The sequence below is a fragment of the Taurulus bubalis genome (assembly GCF_910589615.1).
Source record: "Taurulus bubalis genome assembly, chromosome: 3".
Taxonomy (NCBI): Eukaryota; Metazoa; Chordata; class Actinopteri; order Perciformes; family Cottidae; genus Taurulus; species Taurulus bubalis.
Genome location: NC_136591.1, coordinates 6183242 through 6209905, shown reverse-complemented (window position 1 = coordinate 6209905; position 26664 = coordinate 6183242).

Genomic DNA, 26664 nt, shown 5'->3' with positions numbered 1-26664 from the left:
GGAGAAGGATTAGTAGGCGAGGTCGATGCAGAGTGTCAGTGCCGGGTGTCTGATTGGACGGTAATACCCTCACACTCGTCATCATCTTGAGAGCCACTGAGGTTGTAATTGGGGAGTGTTCTCAAGACTCAAACAACTGATAAGGTTGATTAGTTCAATAGCATTGGAGGGCAGTGGAGGGCTTTATGAGAATCCCGCGGAAATGAGATGAACTACACAAGGGGATCCTAAGTCGACACTGGACTAACTCATGCTACGAAACTCGAGTTAGGAGTATGAACGCTTGCAAAGTAGTCATATTCATAAGTTATCGAATGCATTATGAAGATATAAACCGGTGGAGAGAGTTTAGTAACGGCACACAGAATTAGTTTATATCATTGGAACGACAACAACATCTTGCATGCGTTTATGTTGAGGACGAGGGAGTCGGTGGGTCAGTAGTGCAGTATATATTAAACTATATTGTCTTTTTAATCGGGAGACGGTTGTCTAGCTTTTCTTTTTTTTTTTTTTTGTTTCTTCCTCAAGAAAGAAAACTCTGTTAAACACTTCTTAGCACAAACCACATGCTTTCACTTTCTTGCAAATCTCACCCACCTCATTCCGGTCCCTGAGCCGAAAGAGAGAAAAAAGCACAATCACATTAGCATGAAGTCAAATCTGCCTTTTGTGAAATGCCAATCCAATTAGCACGTTATCGTTTAGCTCTCTCTTCATAAATGGAGGCTTTTGCATCTTTTACAAGGATGATGTGCACTAAAAGGCATATTTAGTCAACAGCACGGCCCTCTGGCTTTCCTCTGGGACAATTCAAGCTAGGTGGCTAATGAAACAGATCCATAAAAAAAACAGTGGGTGGGCCGTGGGGGAGGCCATGTGGAAGACAAGTGCACAGTGGCATGGGGGTCTCCTGGGAAGGGGAACAGAAGAACATGGTGATCCCTGTCAGTGGGGATCGGTGTTGCTTTTAAGGCCCCACAGTATTGATTGTTGATAATTATCCTCTTGATTGGTATTAGGATGGAGAAACCCCAAATGAACAAACTATTATTATCAACAGGAAACTTTTTTTTTGTCTGTAATTATTCAATTTCAATTCAATTCAGTTTATTTTATATAGCCCAACATCACAAATACAAGTTTGCCTCAGAGGGCTTTACAATCTGTACACATGACATCCCTGTCCCGGGACCTCACGTCGGATCAGGAAAAACTCCCCCAATAAAGATAGTAAAAACCCTTTCACAGGGAAGAAACCTGAGGGAGAGCAACAGAGGAGGATCCCTCTCCCCGGATGGACAGAAGCAATAGATGTCATGTGGTTAGAATGAATAACGTAACGGAGTTACAGCACATTCAATGAATGTGACATTATGCAGCTTAGGAGTGGATTTTTTTTTACGTTGCATGTGATAAATGCATCAATTTAATAAAGCTTGAGGTCCTTGCTAAAATAAAGACGACGTGACAAAACAAAACTGGAAGTTAAATGGGTTCTAAATATGCGAAAAGGTTAGCAAAATGCACCCCAAAAAAGTAAATTGGTTAATGATGAAATATCCTTTAGCCATCTTCTTCTCTTCCAAAGTGGTTTAATTACAACATGTTTGATCATCAGCAATAAAAAATGGCAGCAATTGGTACCCCACTGATTTTGCATCATGCTTCCATAAAGTCGGTTTGACTCGTGAGAGACAAGATAGAGATGTTTTGTTCCCCTTCAAGCTCAAAACACATAACATTGCCCAACATGCAACAAAACTTCATCATGAAGGGTTATTTTCTCAGCCTTGACAAAGCGCCAAAAGAGTTACAGGAGTTAAGGAGCACTCCTCATGGAGAGAGAACAGCGCTTTACGCAATATTACAGATACAAACGATGACCAACTATGAAAAGTGTTCGCCTCCAAAATGTGTCCTTTAATTAGTGGGAGCACCAATGGGAGATCTGTGGTTAAAGGTGTTGACATCAGCACATTTTTTATTTTACAAAAGGGCACGCGCCCATACGTTTGGTGCGAACCACTAACGAGTAGCTTTACCGTGTCGGACTCTCGCTAAAAGGCTCCCGGTCATTCGTGTTGAACTTTGAGTTTTTTTTACCGCAAAGTTTCTGCAGCGTATATGGCTGGGAGGAAGCCCAGCAGACCTCAAATTATCCTCCTCTTTTTCAGGGTCTTTTCATCATTTCAGCTCTCTTGCACACCATTCCTTTACTCTCGGACATTTTACCCACAGTTATATCTGTTCTCGCTTGCACATTATTTTTTTGCTTTCTTCTTCTCTGCTCGCTCCGGTCCCTGCTCCTCCCAATTTCATGCCAGGCCAGTCCTTGGAGAATCACCAAGGGCATTGGAAACAATCAGACGACTCTTCCCTCTCCCCAAAAAAAAACAGACCTGAGTTCTTCATAATCAACCATTTACTTTCCTCTGTGTCACAATTAAAAAGCGAGATGGAAATTATTTTTAGACATGGCTTTCGTTTCCTATTTTGCATTTCACAGTTCAAGATTATTTATCTAAACGCAGCACTGTGCGAGTGTGCGTTCTGTGGCCCGCAGCTATTTTCCACATGGGCAACCGTGAAGTCATATTGACACTAAACATATGGTCGGCCCTGTTTTGAGATACACTTGCAGACTCCCAACGTTTCACTTGTCTTAATGAATAATACCATGGTGGATTCCGGCGTCTGGAATCAGTGGAATATTTCAACAGCACCAACAGTGCTTTCATGCATGAATTAACGCTGTGCATTTCCATTTTTACATGGTGCTGGGGAACACAACGGTTTGTAATTTCATTTGCAATATTATGAGGGAGGAACTAAAAAAGAGAACCGTCCCGCTTGTAATAAGTGGCCCATTTTATGTTGATTTTTGTATTCCAGTCCAGGCGAGTACATCCTGGCCGGCACAGTTAAAAGATTGAAGCATTTGAGCAAAATCAATGATATTTTACGGTACTAAACCGCCAATCCTTAGTGATATATCCCTTTGTTATTGAAATGCATCTCTTTCAGAGGACCCTGGCTTCGCATCAAGACTGGAGCTATTCCTGTGGGCGCTGAACGGAAGAAACCTAATACTAAGTGACAGGATAAGAAATGAAAATAATGAGATCTCACAAATATAGTTTGGGAGACTAACCGTCAACTCCTGCTCAGACAAAAGGAGGTATTTCTGTCCGCAGACCTAATTTCAGTGACCTCTGAGGTGCAGCGGAAGCCAGAGACAGAGGGGCGTAAGATGTGTGTATTTGTGCAATTCTTTATGTTTTTGAAGGTCATGGCCATACCAAGCTGAACAAGACATCCAGTAAAGAGATGAGCTCACATTCCAGTGTTTTCTAATGAGAGACCATCAACACATATATACACACCAAAAGGGCAGGAGCTTGAAAAAGGAGGCAAAAAGAAGCACATACGTGTGTTTACACATGTGTGTGTGTACACCTGCCCCCTTGGTGACTTTCAGTGTGTAATGATTGTTGCGGAAGTTTATTTTAGCCAGCCCAGCCGATGGAATGTGATGATGTCAGTGGATCGTGTTTTCCTTGATCTTGACAACTCATAACTCCGAAACCTTATTAGGGTTGATTAGCGATTTGTTGAGCTCATGCTTTTGTGTGCACTTCTGTCACTCATACGTCTTGACAAATGGCCTCTTGGCGCTCGCCACCATATGCATGATGTAGTCGGCTCCACACAGGTCTCACTGCTTGCTGATTAGCTGTCTGCGTCTGACTTTGGTCAAGTGTAATGTTGACTGACTAGAAAAGTGAACTGGAGATACTAGTCAATGAAAAGAAAGGAAACAACAACAACTGCGGCAACTGCTCATTAGCTTCTAAAAAACAAGTGCAATTACATTATTTGTATCACCTCTGCTCATATTCATATGCAATAAATTGCCTATATTTTTGCTGAATCCAATCACCAAAACCAATTGGTTATAAATACCTCGCTATCCCTATTCCCAAATCATTACAACCGCAAACACAGTGCAAAAGTCAGTGCATGCAGCTGACATTTTCAGTTTAATTTCACCCCTACAAATAAATTGTCCAATGGGAGAAATTTGATTTGCAGAAAGGTTTTGAAATTAAAAATGTAATTCACTAGATACAAGGGACATAGCAGAACATGCCCAAAAACATCAGCTGATAAAATTAGACTACGGGCATGATGTAATACATCTTCTGATGCATGCATTAATCCAATTAATGGTCTATTGGGCTCTACATCAGAATGCAAAAGGCATGAGCTCTCTTTGCCCTCTATAAGAAAACCACTCCAAGACTTTAGAATGGCATCGGCCTCGCTCACCATATGCTTTCCAAAAGTTTCCAGTCAGTCGTACCTAGAGTAGCTCCATCTTGAAATCTACTTCTGCTAATTAAGAGAGGGCGACAGTGGTACAGTAAAGGTCTGTGGGACAAGGAGCAAACATAAAGGTGCAGGTTAAGTGACAGGCCAGATGGTCCCAGTTTACAACCAAAGTCACTTTAGCTCGTTGGACTCCTTTCACCTTCCTCTGCTGATAAAGCATAGTGTGACTGTACACTTTTTGAGGTCAGTTTTCATTGGACTTGATGTTTTTATTCTGCATGTTGAAGATTCAAAAGTATCAGAGCACCGTAGAGAAGACTATATTTACAATCAACGCATTTCTAAAGTATATGTCCCAGCACAAAAGTGTATAAATACCCAATTTCTGGCTAAATGCATTGAAGAAATCAATAACTGGATGTGCCAGAATTTTCTTCAATTAAATCAAGATAAAACAGAAGTAATTGTTTTTGGTCCCATGGACGAACGATTGAAAGTGAGCGCTCAGCTTCAATCACTAATGTTAAAAACCTCAAATCAAGCCAGAAATCTAGGTGTAGTTATGGATTCAGACCTCAACCTGAACAGCCATATCAAGACAATTACAAAATCAGCCTACTACCACCTGAAGAATATATCAAGGGTTAGAGGACTTATGTCTCAACAGGATCTGGAGAAACTTGTCAATGCATTTATCTTCAGTAGACTTGACCACTGTAACGGTGTGTTCACAGGCCTCTGTAAAAAGTCAATCAGGAAGCTGCAGCTGATTCAGAACGCTGCAGCTCGAGTCCTCACTAAGACCAGGAAAGTGGATCACATCACTCCTGTTCTGAGGTCTTTGCACTGGCTCCCTGTCAAACAAAGAATTGACTTTATAATCCTGCTGCTGGTTTATAAAGCACTGAATGGTTTAGGGCCTAAGTATGTTTGTGATCTGCTGCTACCTTATGAACCATCCCGGCCACTCAGGTCGTCTGGGACGAGTCTACTTTCTGTTCCAAGAGTCAGAACTAAACTTGGAGAAGCAGCGTTCAGCTTTTCTGCTCCACACATCTGGAACAAGGTCCCTGAAAGCTGCAGGTCTGCTGAGACCCTCAGCTCCTTTAAGTCCACATTGAAGACTTTTCTGTTTGCTGCTGCCTTTAATTGAACTAGATTCAATTACTGCATCTCACTACTGCATTTTATTTCTTAAACTGCACTGCAACTTTTATTCAACTTTTATTTTTTATTTTGCTTTTTCAACTTTTATTTTTTATTTTGCTTTTTGACTGTTTTAATGTTTTCTTAACTGTTTTTAAATCTGCATTATGTTTTGATGCTTTTAATGGTTTTATGTGAAGCACTTTGAATCGCCTTGTTGTTGAAATGTGCTATACAAATAAACTTGCCTTGCCTTGCCTTACTTTGTATGTAGTTAGTATAGTCCAGTGGTTGCCAACCAAGGGGTCAGGTCCATTCTAAAGGTCACCGAAATTAGTAAACTGATGATTAAAGTTGCCGGGAAGAATAATAAATCAAAGTTGTGCATGACAAATCTGAATGTTCTCTGTTATTTGTTTTACAAGTGAAATAATGGATAAGTTGACCTCTTAGAACCTAAGAGGTCATCTAAGACATAGATGATGTAGAAGAAATACTCAAGGACAGTACAAGTGCCTTAAAATCCTACTTAACTACAGTGCATGAGTACTAGTACTAGTAATGGGATGATTTACTGAGCAACTGTTCCCCTCCCTTCAATCGGTCCGTTTCAATAAAAACAAAAGTCTCATTATGGCAATGCCTCATATGACAAGACAGTGAATGAGTGTTGAGCAACATGCCACATTATTCTAAGCTATTTTCCAGCATGTCTGTTCAATTTGTTACCATTTATTTAATTTCCCGAGATTCAGACACAAACATTAGGGTAATAACCAAAGCTAAAACCCCCTGCAGGTTGAGCCAGCAGTGAAGACGCTGATTATGAATCATGGTTGCTTAGAGCATCACAACACCATTGCTGTCTACCAGGAATAATTTCTTTCAGATTTATTACCGTTGTTTTCCTCTTCTGATATGTGTTGATTGACGGCTTAGAATGCGGTTAGAGGAAGTAACTGACAAAAATAATCAAAGTCTCACTGTGATGGATTACCGAAACTAAACGTGATTAAGTTTCTGGAAGTTCCGTGTTTGTACAGTGTGTTGAGAAACGAAATAGCTCGAAAACAGAGTTGTCTAACTCCAGGGGAAATAAACACACACCCACAAGCGATAATGCACACAGGGACAGTCTAGACAAGCTGTGAAAAACCCATAATCATGTTGGCTTGGTGCTTAAGATGCAGTAAATGGGAGGGCAGTGTCTTTAAAGCAAAGTGAAAACTCACTGTGCATATCAGCATTGAACACTCTCACCCTTTCGAACAAGCTAAGTGCATTTTATTGGCAAAGTTTGCTGTAAAGATGAAATCATTTCACTGTTCTCCTGTGCCGTGCAAGCACTCCGGTATCTGCCTGATCAGACTGATGCGCGCACACACACACACACACACACACACACACACTCTCTCTCTCTCGTGCATGTAGGCTACTGCACAGATGGATATTGATGACAGTGCAATACCAATTGGTGTAATTAATGCCCAGGTTATATTGGAAGGACATGGACAGCGATGTGGGCCATTTATCACCGGTGGGCTTGCTTATTCTCGCCCCATTGAGCCATTGGAGTAGGCTGGCTGAGCAGAATCTTAATTGCAGGCTCAACCCCCTCCACCCCCAATACCCCCCATGCCTAGAGACAGTGGGGACAAGACGCGAAAGTCAAGCAGCCAGCCAACCCCCCTCCTCCTCCTCCTCCTCCTCCTCTTTCCTTCCACTTGTCATCACTTTGCCTCTGCACAGTGTGCAACGAGGGAGAGGAGGAGTAATACATGTGTGACGGTGAGAAGAGCACACATGCACACACACATCGTCTGCCGGATATCTGAGTGAAAGCGGGGGGGAGTCCGTCACACACGCCGCAGGACTCAGAGTAGATTACAGAACTCCTGAGGAAATATGTCTTGGCCCTCAAACAGACAGTGGAAGTGAATTGACCGCTGTCGAGCCCCAAAACAAACATTCGCACTACTCCTGCCACACACAACCATACTTAAAGAAACGAAAATGAGAAAAAAAAGTCACATTCTGCCAAATGGAAAATCGACAGGGAGCTCGCGGTCTGTATTTACCTCAATTGGTGTGAATGCCAGAGTCATTGTAGAAGATGTGCCCTTTTAAAATGTGTTTCGGCAGGAGAGAGCCACAATGTTTTACATGGATAGTGTCTGCTGCCAACATCACCTGGCTGTCTCTTACAACATTTTTGGAAAAATTCCCACCAGGTGTCTTCGTTTTGATTCTTTTTTTTTTTAACTCCCTCTGCCTCAATGAAGAGGTTAAGGTGCTCGTCAGAACGCCTAATTGAAAACATGAATGTCAGCGATGAAGCGAGGCAAAGCGTGCTCGCATGGCAGAGGAGCCGACACACTAGGAATAACACGGAGGGCTCCATAATCTACCAGCGTTTTACTGTGTGATGAGGAGGTGTAAGAAGGGAAGGCCCTGTGGGTAGAAGGTGAGGAAGGAAGGAGAGACGAAAGGAAGCAAAACAGAGTTAACAGGTGGATGCAAAGGGACACGTAGAGATAGATATGTGCACCTATGGTTATAATATGTTTCCAAAAAGTTCTTCCTTTTAGCATTTTAAGCGTCGACCGTGGTGTCACACATTAGTGGACAACCTCGTGGAAGCGACCTGTCAATCACTTAACTCTTGGAACACTGAGGTAATTTTCAGTCGATTTTCTCAATTTGACATAATTTCTTAAATTCACCTTTTAAGGCACTTTTATACGAGATACATACCCATGTTTTACATCATAAATTGCAGAACAATCTCAGCTCTCTATATAATGATGCACTATTGTCATAAGGCAAAAGGGTAAAGAGAAAATATGAGTCTAAAGCTGAAAAATGGAATCTCGATTTTTGGAAATTCTTCATATTTCGTGTTCAAACATAGCTTTGCAGGTGGTATATAGGTGGTAACTCTGTTTAGGTGATGGAAATTGGTTTACCAAAGGTTTTAGGTTCACAAAACGACAGAATTTAGACAGAATGCACGTTTAATGCCGCCTGGTTTTAAGCCAGAAAGACGATGACCAAGCTACTTTCTCTGCATCCCTTGTCCCTCTTGTTTTCATGGTTGTTGCACATCACCACATCTCTCTGTGTGATTTTATCATCAGTTCATACCTCCAGTGGCGAACTGTCTGCCCGGCCAGCACTCAGTGAACAATACTAATATTTCAACTGCACTCTATTATGAGATGCACTGCAAACAAGACACCAGCACCCCACCCCTCACCAGCCCCCATTTTCTCCAAACCACTTGTGTCAATACAGGGGAGAGATGTAATGCGATATGATAGACTGCTGACCTTTCTCTGTAATCAGACGTGTCAATGGGATGACAAATAAGATGTTAAGTCAGGTGAGAACGCTGACGGTGAGCAATACAGAAGCCCAAGAGTTCCCACTCTTGTCTCAATCACTCTTAAACATACTAGTGGGTATACATGGACATACAGAGGGGAGGCACACTTTCTTTTGGAAACGTCGAGTCAGCACTTTGGTGTCTCCTGCTGACTTGTGGCCTACCACCACTTTGAACTCAACAAGCAGCTAGATTTTGCTTTGCATTAATGTGGCCGTTGTGACTCTATGGGTCATGCTAACCGTTGTAGAAGTTTTGAGGAAACAATAACTTGTACAAAAGAACGTATATATTGGGGCCTCCCAAACAACGTATATTGGGGCCTCCCTCCCCTACAATCAACACTAGCTCCCCCTGGCGGCTTGGTGGGTCTCCTACTACAAGCGAACAAAGCTTACATTTTAAATGACTTGTTCCTGATACATTATTTAGATGTTTTATTTCTGACTAAAACCAGGCAACGGAAAATGAAATGCATCCATCTAAATGAACTATGCACTGTGAACTGTTCTTTTTTTGGGGTCTGGAAGAATCAGTCTTCCTGCCAAACGGGGAGCACAGAACCTTTTACTACTGTTGACCTCCAGTTGACGAACGTGTGTCGGCTAAAGCCGTTTTATTGTCTTAATTTATCGTCCTCCCGGTCCAGTAGGTCAGTTTTTATCAGAATTCAGACGTTCTGACCTCTATTATCAAGCTGAAGTGTAACTGGTATTACTGAATCTGTAAATGTACAATACCATTGTTTCGCCGTCTGACTCTACATTACCATACTTTTCTACTGATGATTGTAATAAGTCCATTACCTTTTTTATTGATAAGGCGATGGCGATTATTCATGCAGATTACTGACGAGGGCAAATAGACGGTCTCACATCACGCCCATTCTCAGATCTCTTCACTGGCTCCCTGTAGAGTATAGGATCCACTTTAAGATGCTCACTCTCACTTACAGAGCACTACGCAGCCAGACTCCTTCATATGTGGCTGAACTACTTCCCCCTTATTTACCAGCCTCAGCAATCTCAGGTCAAACCTGTTAAATCTTCTGTCCGTCCCACACACTCGCCTTTAGACCCGTGGTGGCCGAGCCTTTGAGGCAGTAGCACCAAAGCTACACTAAAGATATTCCTGTTTACATTGGCGATTGATTAAAATTCATGCTCCTCTAAGGCCTGTTTTTAATTAATCTGTTTTTATTGTATTTTACTGTGCCTTTTTAAAATGTCTTGTAATGTATTGGGCCCTGGTATGGTCACAATGTGTTTTTCTACTCCTGTCAAGCCCTTTGTGACCTCAGTCTGAAAAAACATAATGAATGAGTAAATATTGTTTTCTTTCCTTTTACTTGAATCATTCCAAAGGCTTGTTTTGTCAACGGCAGGTTAATAATATACTTCATAGTTAATTTCTTGTGCATAAAGATAGAAACACTGTTGATTCAGAGATTGTTTATCAAACGTATAATTTATATAGACCCAACATATTTACTATACACATTATGTATCAAACGATCATACAAAATATAAATGTTGTAGGCAATATTAATACACTGCAGTGTGTCTGTCCACCACGTGGAGGCCGTTCTTGTGCTGATTGACGGTGTGCAAAAGAAAAAAAGTTTTGCGACAGCAGATGGGTCGAGGAGACATCTGCAGTGTCTACAATGCAACTTTCTCCATTTTACTCCTTTCCCCCCCCCCCCTGCGTCTGCTTCCTCAACCCTCCGGCTAAACACACTTCATTGTATTCCTCGTGTTCCTCGTGTCGCAAGAAATAACTGTCACCAGGGCTCCAGTCATGTGCCGTCATCTGGCTCCTCCGAGGGGCGCGGGGGCTCTCTGTGTGTGTGTGTGTGTGTGTTTGGTGGGTGGGCTGCCATCCCTCCGTCTCCGTTGAACTGATTGGCATGGCAGTAGTGAGAGCAGACGCTAATCTCATGTGCCAGGTTGAAGGCATCGCACGGGCTGCTATCACTTCCACGGGTAAACAAGTTACCCGCACAGAAGTAACGCTGCCGCGGAAAGTCAGTTGACTCAATACATGACAGTGAGGGACTGAGAGTTTCATGCACGGAGGAGGCAGCGAGGAGGATGTCCGGGGGGTCACAAGTTCAACACCAAGTGAAGGGCACATATTTGACTTGAGCAATACAAGGATAGCGTCACTGGGGATTACATCCATTTTGGATTTTTCTGCCGGATTACGATTTGCAAATCTGTCTTCTCAAAAAATTATGTTTATATACAACTATATGATTTGACTTATAACCAATTGCACGTTGTAATGTTGAGCCAATGAGAGACGACAACGGCCATTATATTGATCTATAATATCAAATGTTTTACACCAATCGGGGTGCATAATTTGAAGGCTAGACAGATAACTGCCGTTAGATATTCGGTGGTCTGTGGACGCTGTGTTTTTGTGCACCCTCGTGTACACTGTACCATCAACTTTTTATTAAATTCGTTTTATTATAACTTACTGAATTCAGAACTATTTCTTCAAGTCGCGAGACAACATGTGCCGTGTTACCTTCTCCCAGTAGTATTCTTAGTTTGGAGCTGTCATCTAGTTCTCTGAAACCAGAGACTTGGGAGCTGAGCTGGTTTAGGTATATTTCTCTTATTTTAGGAGGAAGTGCATCTCCGTCTCGACCTCACCTGTCGAACAGTGACCACATATTCTATTTTCTTTTGGCTGCCAAGATTTCTTTTGTCTGCCTTTTTCGATGGCCAATTGGTGGTCACTGCGCCTGCACTTGGTCAGGATCTGTCTCTGCTTTCCATCAATGACAGAACAGAGATATTCTGCCAATTCATAATCTATTTTTAGGCCCAGATAACATTTTAATCTACTTATAGTTTATTTTTTACAGTGTTCCAAATATGTTTCTTTGCTTTGCTTTATAATTTGGTTTACTCTGATTGGTCTTTGGAAAAGCAGTGTTCTGCTGTGTAGGAGCAGTTAGTCTCAACACCAGCTGACTCAGGGGACTCTTTCAGCTCTTGGCTTTCAACCAATGAACTGTGCTTGAGTGAGAGAGGGGAGATACTGTGATTGCTGTGACCAATGTAGTACCAACAGCGGAGATGACAACATTGCAGACAAATAATGCCATCTAAAATCACACAATGAAGATATGACGACATATCTTACCAAACCAACATACTGTATACGCTCACCAAAGGACAATGGCAAGGATCTCTCAACTTCAAATAGCCTACTCATGACCAGCAGTGAATGGGGAGTTTGCCATCTGTGGAGCAACCTCGTCCTTGTAAACATTGTACATGAAATCCCAAAGTGTGTCTAGAATAGCGGCTGAAGTGCCCTTTACATAGCATTGAGCATCGTCATGGTTCCTGGAGTCTGAAAAGAAGACATGGAAAGCAGAACAAGGCTTGTTTTCCTTTTGAACCACTGGTTGTTGAATTATCTTTTGTTTAAATATTTTCCTTCTTGAGATATGATTAAGTCATCTGGTCCCAAACATTGCATTTCCCATTTTTGCTCTAGGGGTAAAGTGCTAAATTGTCCTGTAGTAAATAATCCACTTGAGTCATTACAACTGTTGTAACTGTTGTTAACATAAGTACAATATCAGTCCCTCTGTACACCCTTGCACCATTAAAATCGATCAATGGGATGATTATAGGGGCCCTGACCATCAAGCCCCACCCACAATCTAAAAGTACACATAGCATGTGTGCACACATGCGCATATGGTTTGTCGGGCCAGGGCCACAAGTGCAGTAGGGCAATATGTTTCTAGAGAAGAGATTTAATTCAGAATATAATGAAAATTTGCAAAGCAATTCAGCAGCTGAAGACCTAGATATTTCCCTGAAGGGCTGGTAGAGACCCAAGACGGAGCTAAAAGAGAGTGAATACTGGGCTTACTACTCGCCAGGTAGCCACAAATATATCTCTGAGTGGAAACTGACACGCCATCCCCGGCCACATCCAACAATTAAACTAAAGGGTACATAAAGCGCCATAGTTTGAAGCGGGCCACTGACAAAGTGTCAGTATTTGACGTTTTGGGATTGAGAATGTTGAAACAAAACCTTTCTTTGGCAGCACAAACGAACACACACGCACACGCTGGATCCCCCCTCCGTGAAGTGACACACAGTGTGCACTTGTATTGCCTGGTAAGATGGCGTTTATACTCTGAAAACCAGAAGGAAGTGGGTGATTTTCTAAGTTGCAAAATCGATGCATGAATTAAATATTTCCCTCAGCTATTTTCAGTGCTAGTACAGCACTTTGGTATTACCTGCCACAGCTGAGTCAATGCAGTCTCACTCACCCCAATCATGCATGCCACCCTCAACCCATCCCTCCTCCGAATCCTTTAGAAAGCGCTATGTTATTTATACAGGGAAGCTTTGAGTTATATATTTGTTTTCCCCGGCCACCGCTATGCTTCAAATTCATCCAGTGCAATGCACTCACTCAAACTCAAACACAGTCTTGCACTCCTGGTAATAATGCAGCAGAGGGGGTTAAAGGTCTTGCTCAAGGGCACACTGGCAGCAGTTGTAGAAGGAGGAGCGGATCCCCCTGCTATTTGAACAGGCATTGGAAACAGATGATGAAACCTGACAGCATAAATCCTGAATATCCCCAGCGGTGACATAGGTGGTTTTATCACACATTTTTATCACACATGCCCCCAATCGCATAGCGATAGAAACATTAAATCACCACAGAAATTGAAGCCTGCATATGAGAACCGCTCGGTTAATAAAGAGGGTAGCGGCGTGGCGGCTGACACTATGGGTGGCGATGTGCACATAAACATCTGTTTTGTTTTGTCAAGACAGGCTGCTCCCTCGGGTTCCTGCTGCTTAGCGTCATCAAATCCATGTGGATTTATCGTGTGTGTACTTTTGCATACGTGTGTGTTGCATTACCAGGACTGTAATGCACGTTGCGGGCATTTGTTTGTGTGTGCTTATGTTCATTAATGCTAATTAACTGTAGCCGTTGAACAACACACGTTTTTTTTTGTCCTCGAGGGGGGAAGACGGCCGGCAGAGGTTTAAACGAAAGGTTCCGGACACATGGCCTCTCGTGGGATGTAATGTAGCTCCTCCCCCTGTTTTCTGCTCTCCTCATCCCATTGGGTGTAGCAAGACAGGGCAAGGCAGGAAGTATACAAGGTGGCCATAGGGACCACATGGTTCACACAGGGAGTGTGTGTGTGTGTGTGTGTGTGTGTGTGTGTGTGTGTGTGTGTGTGTGTGTGTGTGTGTGTGTGTGTGTGTGTGTGTGTGTGTGTGTGTGTGCGCGCGCATGTGTGTTTGGATATTGTAGCAATGCATAGTGCACTTTATACATATTTCTGTGCAATACTGTCACTATATTTTGCCTTATTTTTATTTATAATTTTTTGCCTTAAGTTTATTTGATTTTTTTTCCCTTTTAAAGTCTATTGTAATTGTGTGTTAAGAGGATCCAGCAAAATAAGCTTTTCATTGTATAGAGTAACTGCCTGTTATCTGTGCATATGACAATAAAAATATCTTGAATCTTGTGTGTGTGTGTGTGTGTGTGTGTGTGTGTGTGTGTGTGTGTGTGTGTGTGAGAGAGGGAGACAGAGATAGGATGCAAAGGAAGAGGAAGACGCTTGTTATTCAAAATCACACCTCTTACAGCCTACAATAAACGATGATGCTACATATGGTACAGTCTTCCGGAGCAATTAAGGGTTCAGGACACCTTCACATGCGCAGTGGACGACCCGCCACAGCAGCACCCCCCCGTATGTGGAAAAATTAGCATGGACAGCATCACATTTCCTATGCGTTGAAGTCCTGCAACCCCAATGCATCAATCAAAACACAACCAACTGGGCTGTGATCGTCACATATAACGTCCTTTGATGTGTCGCATGTAAATACCCGATATTCTTCTCGTGCTTTTGTTCTCAAACGCAGCTTCTTCTAACCTAGATACTTCAACAAGCAAGCCACCCCTTTCATGGGGCCATCAGCTTTATGCAAATGAGTAAATAAAACATGCATGCGTACATGCTTGACTGATTGCATCCCACACACACGTGCGCAACTTTGCAACGTCTCACCACAATCAGATATGTGGTATAATTATGCTGTAACATGCATGCAGATTGTGCATACAAGTAAGCGTGTTTACTATAGAACATCAAAGACAAAGTGCTGGCCTTGTCTGAATAATGCATGCATAAACAGTTATTTTATATACAACACAACAGTATTTTGTTTGCTGGTGTTGACTGTATAGCAGGGAGCGAATAAAGCAGCAAGCAAGAGGCGACTCTCCACAGAGAATTAGCCTACAGATCTCAGTCTCTTCTCACGATCCTCATTCGGTGAATTGTATTAGCCCGCACGGATAGCCGAATCCATTGATCTTGGCAGAGGCTCAAATTAGCTAATTAATTAGTGCAGGGGGAAGGTGGGGGAGGGGGGAGAGCAGACAGAGAGCGCTTGATGCAAAAGTCTTCCACAAAAACTAAGTCCCATCCTGAAGTCGCTCCCATGCCCGTGGAGATTCCAGGTTGAGGCTGGGCTTTGTACCTTATGTAAATAAACCTCAGATGAATTATTCATGAGCAAGTGTCACGGCCAGTGTTACTTTGGTATGCTAATGCAATATGTAAATAGACAGCAGCGTGTTGGACCAGCGGTTGGTTTCAGAGATCACTGAGGGATCAATAGTTGAACGGTTTAGAGGGAGTGCATTAGTTTATGTATGTACACATGTTCATGTCAGACACTGTAGACGAGAGCATGAGGTTTAGTGATGCGGACTGGAGTGGAATAAAAGAAGTCGGAATTGTTGATGGAATTGCACACAGAGGGAATAAAAATGATGTTTTGACCAAATGTGTTATTAAGAATAATTGGATTCCCTGCTGAGGCCATTATGCAAAAAGTCCTTCCATTGTTATTAAACGAGTTGCCGTTTTTCTTTCTGTTTTTGATTTTTAAAGATGAATAGTGCACAAAGACTGAGTCGACTTTTCACAGTTAAAGCCCATGACAGTCCACCCACGCAGGTGTTTTCACTTATGTTGCCTAATTAGACCTCTTCTCTGGACAGTGTGGGCGTGTACAAACTGAGCTTGATTAGCATCTCCCTGACTCCCCTGTTGCCACATGTTAGGGTGAGACCCCGTGGCATTTATCCAAAAACAATGGAAGCGAATACAATAATCCTCAGCAGGAAGTGAACTAAGGAGGCTGTTTCCCATGGTTGCTGCTATTGGAACTACTACTACTACTTAAAAAAGAAAAATAGTCCCTATAAATCACTGTTGACTGTGTGTTCCGTTATTATATTGTCATGTTGTTCAATTATGCGGGTAACATAAACTTAATCCTAATCACCTCAAACGTACGGGTGGTGGCAGAGACCTTTAAAGTAGAATACATCAAACCTTACACCTGAGAAGTAGAATCTGAATGGCTGGGAACTTTTGTTTTTACGTTATTTACCAGAACTAGTCATTTTAAAGAGTAACTTTGGCTCGACTGAAAAACAATATCTTGCAGCTTTTGAAAGTTTACAGTCAGTCTCACCTCAAACCAAGCTCACTGGTGGGTGATGCCATGAGGTCATGGAGTACACATGTGCATCACTGCAGCAAGGTGAGAAGTTAGACCACTGGAGATCAACAAACAAACAAGATTTCTGGTGGTGTTAAGTTACTCTTGGAGTTCAACAGTTGCTTGGAGGAATATGGGGGGGCGACACCTTTTATATCATGTTAAAAGTTTGTTTTGTGAAAGCAAATTGTGTATCTTCTAATATTTGATTCAGAATTCATAAAGTAGCTTTTTTTGTCCTTTCAATTATACCAGAAAAGCTGCCTCACAATTTGCCCATTTTTCATTCTATGTATTCAAATGTCTAGTTCTGTTGATGAACATCTTGTTATAAAGTTGAAAGTCTGCTAATTGGGCCTTGTGGTGAGAGTTTTTTTCTCAACTGTGATTGATTGCTGGAAGACATATCTGGCACACAGCTAACTAATGATAATTTAAAAAAAGGCCACATACTGAGTAGCTTTTGGGGAAAGCGCTCCTTCTATATGTACCTATGTGGTGATTTCCTTTGGTGCAACAGTAATGAGAAGAGCAGCAGAGTGGCAGAGCTAGCGGGGCACAGTGGGATAGAAATGTCTCTCTGTCTATCAAAGTGTCAAAATGGAATATAGCTGTGCTGCACTCTGGCCTTGAGCCACAGGGTGAGTCAGGGTTTTAACACACACACACACACACACAGGCACACACATACAGACCCACACACACCTACACTATAAGGTCAATACAATCACTGCTGAGTCAAACCCCATATTCATGAACTGACATGGAAGTGTGAGCGTCTTCGAGAGCGAAGGACAACAAACACAACTTGAGAACGGTTTTATCCTTGAGCTGGAGGGCTCTTAAGACACACAAGGAGGTTGCACTCGCACGTGTGTGTGTGTGTGTGTGTTCTGGCCCTCACACACAGCTGCGCCGTACATTATACATTCATCCACATGGGAAATAATGAGATCACTGAGATCATTCTCTTGGAAAAGGAAATGCGTTGCATGTTCGTAGCTGGTGCCCTGTGCATGTTAACAGCATGAGGCGAGCAGGAAAAACCAGCGCGCCTCTCTCTGTCGTTTTCTTTTGCTCGTTTCCCTCTCGCTCTCTCTTTCCGTCTGCGTAATGCAACAAATTGGAGCATGTGCGGGGAATGTGTGAGGATCCCACAGACGGGGACGAGGAGAAACCAAACAAAGAGGAGTTGAAGAAACCAGATGTGAGTTTTGTCTCTGCAGCTTCACAAGCAGGGTCACCCTTTCGGTCCGGGGAACGCGAGTCACTGTTAGGCGAGGCTAAACGTTCAGTAGTACAATTCCGCTAAAACATTTCCACTGGAGGAAAAGAAGCTTTTGTACACAATAGTGTGTGAATCCTTAACTTAAATTCAGATGTGGAAAAGGGCAAAGATGATATATCACTCCCACTACCAAAATGTAAGCAGCGAAACATTACCAACCAGAATGCTTTCATATGCTATCACCCCGTGATTCATATGTCAAAGATGATCTGCCTCGCAATGTCTTCCATAAGTGAGAAATTCCATGCACTGGCCTTTTCCTCCAACGAATGAGCACCGTTTCTTGATCGCTCTGAATTCTGAGTATCGTAATCATGTATTATAAATGCCGTCTGACTAATTTCTTTTTCATGTTCTGATTGTTCATACAAATGAAGAGCGATCTCATCCTTTGAACCGTGCGGCTTTTTGGGGGATTACAACAGGAAGCCAGGCAAGGGAGCCGTTTTCCAAAATGAATATAGACAATATAGGCACGCTGCAAAGGTCGACTTGGGGAGTGCTTCTCTACACTGTAGCGACAACATAAACAAATGTCACATCGATGATGTGGCAGGTGTATTAGGGTATAGAACAACATTACTCATATGAAAACTGAGTGTTGGAGATGGAACAGAATGAATCAATAGGTCATGAAAACGCCCAAAAATTGCATATGAGACTTGTGGCGGGAACTTTAAACATTACAAAAAGGCAACCCCTATGTGTACTGTCCAGTAGTACAACCAGCCAATACTGTGTAGCACTAGCTTTAGTTTGAACCGTAATAGTCCCATAATTTCCTTCCAAATATGTCGTCACGTATCTATGTTGGAAGTATTATTCTTGCGGTAAAACACAAACCTGGAGTTCCACTGCTCTGAACATGTCTTACATGCAGCCCTGATTCATCTGCAGAGTTGTTTAAGTTATGAATACCAAGGGTTTTTGTATAGCACCATATCATACGAAAGCGATTTAGAGTGAAACAAAAAAGAAACAACTAATAAAATGTGCTACGCATGACTGAGGATAGCAATCCCCTCTAGCATTGGGCAATAGGTTTGAGATCTGGCAATACGTGGAGCTATACGCCTTGTTTTTGTGCGGAGAAATCATTGAGATGATCGGCGGGCCAACAAATAACTCAAGAACGAGTGACTTGGAAGGAGGACGAAACAGACTTCAAGTCACAGCAGCAACCAAGAAGTTACCCAGTGAAATATTTGTCCACTATTAGCATTTGTGGAGCAATGAGTTCTCCTTCAAAATGAAAACTCTCTGCACACCAACTCTCTCGGCTCCTTCCAGGAAAAGGCTCTCCCACCCACGACCTCACTATTACCTTCAACAACTCAGTGTTGGCACCGACCCCGACTGCCAGGAACCTCGGTGTTACACAGTCAACTTTTTTTCTTCTCTCACACATCTTTTTCGACTACACGTTGAATAAGGAAGGTATAGCGCCGTAGTCGCACTTTAGTAGCACTTAGATGGCACTTTGTAGTTTAACTTTATTGAAATTGTACTTTCTTGATTCTTGTTTTTCTGAGTTTGTAACTCATGGTGGAACTTATTGTGCACTTATTGTAAGTCGCTTTGGATAAAAGCGTCAGCTAAATGAAATGTATTGTAAAATATCAAACAAACCAAATTAAGCTCAAAGGATGTCTTTTGTCTTTTTTGTTCATTCAGTTTTGTTAAAGAAGCCTTTATTTGGCACCTGAATAGTCATATTTGTTTCCACTATCAGTCCGTTCAATGTGACAGTCGGGTTTAAAGTGCTCTTTCCCACCAGGTTTGACCCCTCACATTGGACACCCGCCTTATTCAGTAACTTTTGATATTCATAAATTACATTTGGCTTTCCAAAAAGTACTTTTCAGAAGCAATAGCATCCTCAAAAGGTGTTTTTTTAGTCCCCATTCAGCGTATTCATATTCACATAATCATTCTGAGTCAAGCATTAGCACAGACACAACTTCAATATTTTTACAAGGTTTTCCGTCTTTTGGTGTAAATTGGGGTACATTGGGTTTTCTAATGATTCATTTTCTTTTCCACACCTTCCAGAAGTAAATACATTTCGAAGTAGGAGTTTGGCTGCAATGAATAAATGTATTTGTCATTTGTCGAGGCTTACTTTTTAGAACATAGTCTGGATGTAAGGTATCAGGGGGCGGGGAAAGGGGATGGGGGGGTTGTCGGATACTCAATCAAGCAGTCACCTTTTTTCTCCATCCCTTTCCCACACAGTCTACTTCCATCTATTTGTCATTTCTCCGCCTCCTGCAGCTCTTTCCTTCCCTTTTTCTTCTCACCCGCTCACTTTCTCTTATGTAAGTAGTTCTCATTAATCACAGCTCCGGCTCCGACTACTAAGGCTTGTATAGATTTTGGTCAAATTGCTTCTGCCACATGAATCTAGCACATATGAATTTGTGTGCATTCACAGTCACAACTGATGTGTGATTAATGCGAGCACATTCGGCTTCACCGCTGCAGATGTTTGGCTCTCTTCGACAAGTACGTGTAGCGCTCTTGCCTCGGCTTTTGGTCGGAGATCACGTGACAGGGGGGCTCGGTCTGAGCTGCAGGTCATTTCTGGGACATCTGTCATGTGACAGCAGGGGTCGCAGAGAGTCTTGTGGGTAATAACTAGTGACCCGTACACGCTGGAACGATATCACTCATACCTCCTCTCTCCGCCAGTCCAGTTGCTGCCTTCTTCTCTGTGTCCTTGTTTGCAGGTAGAATCTGTTTGTCATGTACACAACTAGAGGGGTGAGAGCAAAAACAATGACTGATGGACCGAAGATGAAGATATGCTTCTGCTGCAGTCTCTCTTATACTTACTGCATGAATGTAACTGGACATTTTGTGTGCGAGGATCCTGTGGCTCAACCTTTTCAACAAATATTGATCAGGAGAGAAGCAAAAATACTTGTATCTAACTTTCTGACATTTTATTTACTATGACATGATTATGCCATAGAAATAAAATGAGCACCTAACATGGTTGAACAGTTATTATAGTGGCAGTGGCAAATACATCTGCTTCTGAAATGTATAGTGGAATAAAAAAATGGAGATACACAAGTAAAGTATTGTATAGTTTAAAGGTCTGCATGGGGAGGTAAAAAATTATAAATAAATTGCTTTCACCCTACTTATTTTCATTCTTAGTTAACCTAATACCTTTGTTTGAACTCTCAACGCACGTGTTTAAAACTGCAAGGGCCCAGTGTGACGAGTTGGGAGTGTAAACGTTAAAATATATTGTCATGACCGTGGTGTTGAAGGTTACCTCTTCATACTTAAATGTATTACATTGTAAATGCATTTATTTATTGATTTGGAGGAATTTAGCCGAGGCCTAATAATAGTACATGTACAGAAGAAAACACAGAAGCACTCGATTCATAGAAGATATATGGACTGGAAATGATATTCAAACTGTTAAAAGTGATAAGAAAGCTTAGAGAATACATTCCACGGAGGTTATCCAAGGGCAGAATGCAGCGTCTGCATTTCTTTCTGTATTGTGAAGCTTATATGTCAATAAAAAAAAAAACTTTGGGTGTGTGGGGGTTAAATAATCAGACATAAATAAATGCATCATAACCTTTCTATCTGTGTTACTGTTTGCGCTGCAGTCTGAACACTTTAAATACATTTTTCTAAACTTCTTCTTAACTGCTCTGCCTTTGCAGGGCAGAATTGTTCAGGCAATAAAAGTCCACCCACCATATTGCAAATCACAGCAATATAAAGCAACTGCAGCAAATCCACAATGAATGAATCTCCATCAGAAAACACTGACTTTAGCAATCCAATGTGATCACAGTAGTTGGAAGTGACTGCATCACCTGTGTGTGTGTGTGTGTGTGTGTGTGTGTGTGTGTGTGTGTGTGTGTGTGTGTGTGTGTCCATCTCCGCTGTGAGAGCAATACAATTAACTGTAAAGACATCGTCCACTGGGGTGTGATCGCCCGCCTGATAAATGCTGATCGAATTTATGTGATCACAATTAAATCAAAGTTATTGCAGGAGCTTCCTTATGAACTTGTTTATCTGCTCCATCCTCAATACATAAAAAAAAAGTTAGCCCTCGATCCCTCTGCGCATTCGTAAAATAAATATGAAACAGAAATCAATTTAACAAAGCCTTAACTGCTATTCCTCGGATGCCATTTCCCTCGGTTGCGCTGGAAAAATAAAATCTAAAAACAATAAAAAAGTCATAAATTGTGGATATCAAATAGCTTCCTCTAAGGTTTATGGTCAAATTCCCCCAGCTGATGTGATTTTGAGTCGTTATTTTTGCACCAGTGGGCATAAACGGGGAATAGGATTCACACTGAAATGGCAAACCTTGTGTTTGATGTTGGAGAAGTGATCAATGATTTCATTAATTTTATTTACATATTTGAGCCTGGGGTAACTTTGATACCTCTCACAGAAGCGAGGCTGTTTCCCTCCCTCCCCTCCCCTCCCCTCCTCTCCTCTGCCTGTGGTTTCATCTGCCGGCTCCACGCCATCTACAGAACCCTCATAGAACCCTATGAGAACCCTCATAGAACCCTATGAGAACCCTCATAGAACTCTATGAGAACCCTCATAGAACCCCATGAGAACCCTCATAGAACCCTATGAGAACCCTCATAGAACCCTATGAGAACCCTCTTAGCCCCACAGCAGAGCGCACCTTTGATTCAGGTGAATGCACGATTACTACCCGGGCTTCACCTGTGGCTCTTTTAGGGCTCGTGTTCTCACAGTAAAAAACCTGTGTGGGAGGTCAGTGCATTGGCCAGACCTTTTTTTTATTTTATTTTTTTATGCGTGGGTGCCTGTTAGCAACTTTGCATAGAGACGGTTGATATCAGGGCAATGTCAGCAATGATTGCTCCTGAGATCGCTGCCAGAGGGAGTTTGTTGCTGCCAGTGGAAAAGCAGCAGCTGCTTATGAACCTCTAAACCGGCACTTTGTTGTGATACAATCAGAAAGAAAAGCGCATTCATACATAATCACTGCCAAAATGGATGCATGTACCTTTTAAGGATATAATAATTTGCACATAAACTGTATTATTGACTGACGCCTCCGACAATCCAGTGATGTGAACGCATCTTGTAATTTCTGCTCTTATTCTTTTTTTTTATGTTATTCACAGTATTCAGTCGCTGTTTTATTCATGAAAAATAAATCTGAGCTCATCAGTATGCATCGCCTAAACATAAATTGCATTCAAATTCATTCTAATTTGTCTTAATTTACCCCTCTCTCAACAGAAAAAAAAAAAAATTAATACTACCCACTGCTTATTCCATGCCAGGCAATTCAAAATGCTTCAGAGAGGACAAGAAAACGAGCCAGACAATTTGCATATCAACATGATTCAAACCTCGTATTTCTTGGAAGTGGCATCTTTTGAAGACGAACGTGCAGAAAAGAAACGGTCACACTTTTGAGTTTTCAATTGAAATATAAACAAAAACTTTCCTGCCTCGTGTTTCTCTCCAGCTGTGTTCCAGCGTAATTTCTCCGTGACAGTTTTTCCGGAAAAAAACAATAAAAACTTTGGAGATTTTTGGAGAATTTTACAGGGCATTGTAGTTTTTTCCATTACGACGCCATTAGTGGTTTGAAGGTGCTGGAGATCCTGCGGCGTTCTGTTAATCAGAGCGTATATGGCAATGGATCTCTAATCACCTCGACTGTAATCGCCTCATACATCACCCAGACATACAGGCGGGACAGGAAACGCACACTCCAAAACATATGAATACATGCACGTTACGTCAAGTGCAAATACAGTACATAGACACACACAGCTGCCGCGTGCGCCATAAGTGCTGGACATGGTTGTTTAAAGGAATGTGGACGGCCATAAATGATCACTACTGTAGCTGGAAGTGGGAACATGTTGAGAAACAGCACTCCAAATGAATGCTAATGTCTCTCTCTGTCTGCTTTGTGTAAGTAGGCGAGTGTTTGCTAACACATTAGTGTTAATGTGCCCCCAAGTAGTGGGGAAAATAAATTAAAAGGTCTTCAACTTAAAATGTGGAATAATGTAGATGTGTAAACTAGAATATGATTATTATACTAAATATTGGATTTTTTATTTTGAAATGAAACTACAATCCTGCTGCATGTAAATGGATAGCATACTGTGTTTATATACTTTAAATATGTCATTGCATTAGTTTTAATAAAAGTCATTGTATTATGGTGTTGCCCTTTGACCAATTAAAGGCTCTGAAATTATTATCGTTAATTTGAAATGCATACACGTAAAAACAATGAAACCAAATATACTTGTTTTACCATGTTATATTTTAATTTCTGCAGAGACAAAAATGACAAGCAATTATTTACACAAACCTGTACAAAAGCAAATTAAATTATGTAAAATATCTCATAAATAGAAGTGGACTTGCGTTCAATACACTTTGCCATGTTCAGCTAAGCTGCGTGCATAGTGACTCATATTAAACGATGATAAATTTGTTCCTCAATTTCTATATCAACATCCAAGTCGTAGGACAAATAGTAATGGTTAATATTACAAATCTCATTACACACTGTGAAGGCTATACGAATACAGGAGAGCGCGGACTGAACACAGACCTCAAACATGTCGGTGGCAGGAATTTCCAAAATGTCGAAAACATAATAATAAATGAAGAAGTGTACGCTGCATTCAGTGTCCTTGCCAATGCATGTTTTTTTTCTTTCTTTCACGTCTATTCTTTTTCGTTTGAGCTTCACACCACAGAGTCTTTGTTTCCATCTGATCTAGAAATTCAAAGCGTCACCTCGCACTATCATAGCAGACATCTTATTTGTAGTACAGGGTTTCATCACCTGCCGATATGCATACTGTAAATCTGCACACGAGTGCCGTGTCGCTCGCCGCATCCTGAGGTGTGTGTGTTCTGTCAGCCACTCTCCCCTGCAGCTTTTTTTCTTCCCCTCCATCACTTCCACTCCTCCTAGTAAACCGTCACATTAGCATTTTTATCTCCAGGCTCCCTCAACTCCGAGCAGTCAAATGTCTCCAAGCAATCTTTTCTTTTTTTCTTTTTTTTCATTCTCCCCCACCTGTCCTATCTTGCTATGCTTCTATATTCAGTCCTAGAGCTTGTTTCATGCACAAAGAAGGTTACTTGACCTCAGATGTCATACATGTACATGAGTGGAACACGACAAAAAAAACCTTTATATCATTATTATTACTACCAACAAGCAACTGTTGAATGTACCTGCACTCATTCGGTAATGCACTATGCTAGGAATGGATATTTCAACATGTTATTTGAACGCAGCGAACAGCCTTTTGTGTATTATACCTACAGGCTCACTGACATTTGAGTGGTTGTCCTCCAAGAAGCCTTTGACATCATGGGATTTCATCTAAGATATGCAAATGTATTTCAGTCCGTTCTTAAATGCCACCCCATCTTCTTTTGTAAGCATGTCAACATAATTGTTTCTGCACCATTCCAATCCAACATTGAATCATACCAATCGGTATAAAAAGGCACAATTGCATATTTGCATTCACTCTAGTATTTTTTTTTTAGTTGATTTTTGTTGTTTTTTCAGAAGCACTCTAAATATACAAAGTGGCACCAGATAAAGAAAAAAAGTAAAACACATAGTACATTGCCATGATCATTTCCACGGTTTTCGACTGTAACAAACACATGTATGGGATTACAAAGTAAAATACAAGATGAAGATAAAAATTGCAAATCTCATGATATAAAGTGGACGTAAACTAAACGTGTGAAAGATTTGGGTGTGTGTGGTTATACAAGAGACAGGGGTGAGATTCTATCATGTATGACAAATAAAAACAACAGTATGGACTGAACTGATGTACTAAGTTGTACTACATGTTACTTCAGGTATAACAAAAGCAAGCAACCAGGTGGATTTCCATGTTTACAGGGAAAACATTTTTTTTGTACATTTTGTTTTACAGATTTTTTTTCTTCTTCCTTCTCGTCAAGTGAAGTAAGTTCCCATTAAACGTGCAGTAAAAAGTAAATATTTATGTATACAGTTGATAAGTATAGGAGCACTTTCTTTCCAACGAGTAGTACTTACAGACTATAGATTGCCGGAATGCAGAAAAAGCCGCTCCGGTCAAACCAAAGGGGGTTTTGCTAACATACAAAAAAAGGTTCCATTGCATCTGATATTCTTTTGCTTTATTACAGTCATGATATTTTGCGCCTCTGCAGCTGCGAAAAAGAAACATCACTGTAGACAGGGAGGCACAACATCTCAACATTGTCATGTGTCTGTGTGTTAGTGGTCATTAAGTGTCAGCTCAAAGGATATAATGGATGTGTTGTCATCACATTCGTATCTCAATGAGAAAATCCATCATGTAATTTATACTTAAAGCCCCCCAAATAAAAATAAAAAGCTATTTTTTTCTGTGTGTGTAATGAGGGAATGCTTCATCCTTTTTCGCAAAGCTTTGGTTTCACTTTGACACCAATTTTTTTTCTCAGCCTCTCATCCATCAACCTCCTGGTATCTGCGCGTAGAGACGTTGCGTTTTGATTGTTCTCTATTGAGCTGATTCTTACATTCTTGCTCAAAGATGCCATCACCATGTTTTATGGAAAGCACAATCTACTAGTGCGAGAAAAAAAAAAAGGACTCTTGGACGTGTGGGTTAATGTAACCTTGAAGGCTTGAGTAGAGGTGAAAAAGAAGTTGATGCTTGTTGTTCACGTGTACATTATGATATTTATTGCTCAGTCTATCACACAACAAGAAAGAAATAACAGTAAAAATATGTCATTGCAGCTGTTTAAGGATCAGCTCGGCCACGTAGACGCCCCTCTAAGCTTATTATCGGTGTACATCTACAGTATACACTAAATATAGCCTACAAACA